The sequence below is a fragment of the Terrapene carolina genome, unplaced genomic scaffold, assembly GCF_002925995.2.
Source record: "Terrapene carolina triunguis isolate 2854851 unplaced genomic scaffold, T_m_triunguis-2.0 Scaffold998, whole genome shotgun sequence".
In the NCBI taxonomy this organism is placed as follows: domain Eukaryota; kingdom Metazoa; phylum Chordata; order Testudines; family Emydidae; genus Terrapene; species Terrapene triunguis.
The window spans coordinates 1,341,799-1,343,628 of NW_020665349.1; positions in this window are offsets into that span (position 1 = coordinate 1,341,799).

Genomic DNA, 1,830 nt, shown 5'->3' on the forward strand with positions numbered 1-1,830 from the left:
GGGGTGCTGTGCTCAGGGCTGGCGCCCGGCTGCTGGCTGAGAGGGGCTCTGGGGAGCTCTCCAAGGAGCCAATGGCATCTGAGAGCCCCTCCATGCACACCCCAGCCGATGCCCATGCCCACACGTCTCTGCTCAGTGCTTCCTTGGCTGCAGCGAGGCCCCCCCGTGCAGCAGGGCCGAGGGGCTGGGGAACAGTCAGTGCTGGGACTGGGGAGAGACCCCTGCCCGTGAGCACTCGAGGGGCTCAAAGATTGACCCAGCAGCATGGGGCACAGTCCTGTCCCTCCCCACCAACTGCACCTGAATGCCCTGCACTGGCAGGGGAGGGGCTGAAGTCCTGTCAATCATAGAATATCAGGGGTGGAAGAAACCTCAGGAGGTATCTAGTGAACCCCCTGCTCAAAGCAGGACCAACCCCAACTAAATCATCCCAGCCAGGGCTTTGTCAAGCCGGGCCTTAAAAACATCTAAGGATGGAGATTCCACCACCTCCCTAGGGAACCCATTCCAGTGCTTCACCACCCTCCTAGTGAAATAGTGTTTCCTAATATCCAACCTAGACCTCCCCCACTGCAACTTGAGACCATTGCTCCTTGTTCGGTCATCTGCCACCACTGAGAACAGCCGAGCTCCATCCTCTTTGGAACCCCCCCTCAGATAGTTGAAAGCAGCTATCAAATCCCCCCTCACTCTTCTCTTCTGCAGACTAAATGACCCCAGTTCCCTCAGCCTCTCCTCATAAGTCATGTGCTCCAGCCCCCTGATCATTTTCATTGCCCTCCGCTGGACTCTTTCCAATTTGTCCACATCCCTTCTGTAGTGGGGGCCCAAAACTGGACACAATACTCCACATGTGGCCTCACCAGTGCCAAATAGAGGGAATAATCACTTCCCTCGATCTGCTGGCAACATGCCTACTAATACAGCACAATATGCCATTAGCCTACTTGGCAACAAGGGCACACTGTCTACTCATATCCAGCTTCTCATCCACTGTAACCCCTAGGTCCTTTTCTGCAGAACTGCTGCTTAGCCACTCGGTCCCTAGTCTGTAGCAGTGCATGGGATTCTTCCGTCCTAAGTGCAGGACTCTGCACTTGTCCTTGTTGAACCTCATTAGGTTTCTTTTGGCTCAATCCCCTAATTTGTCTAGGTCCCTCTGTATCCGATCCCTACCCTCCAGCGTATCTACCACGCCTCCTAGTTTAGTGTCATCTGCAAACTTGCTGAGGGTGCAGTCCACGCCATCCTCCAGATCATTAATGAAGATATTGAACAAAACCGGCCCCAGGACCGACCCCTGAGGCACTCCGCTTGATACCAGCTGCCAACTAGACATGGAGCCATTGATCACTACCGGTTGAGCCCGACGATCTAGCCAGCTTTCTATCCACCTTATAGTCCATTCATACAATCCATGCTTCTTTAACTTGGCAGCAAGAATACTGTGGGAGACTGTATCAAAAGCTTTGCTAGTCAAGGAATAACACATCCACTGCTTTCCCCTCATCCACAGAGCCAGTTATCTCCTCATAGAAGGCAATTAGGTTAGTCAGGCATGACTTGCCCTTGGTGAATCCATGCTTCACTTTCCTCTCCTCTAAGTGTTTCATAATTGATTCCTTGAGGACCTGTTCCATGATTTTTCCAGGGACTGGGGTGAGGCTGACTGGCCTGTAGTTCCCCGGATCCTCCTCCTTCCCTTTGTTAAAGATGGGCACTACATTAGCCTTTTCCGGGACCTCCCCCGATCGCCAGGAGTTTTCCAAGCAGGGCCGGCTCTAGGCAGCGTTCCAAGCATGTGCTTTTTTTTTTTTTTTTTTTTTTTTT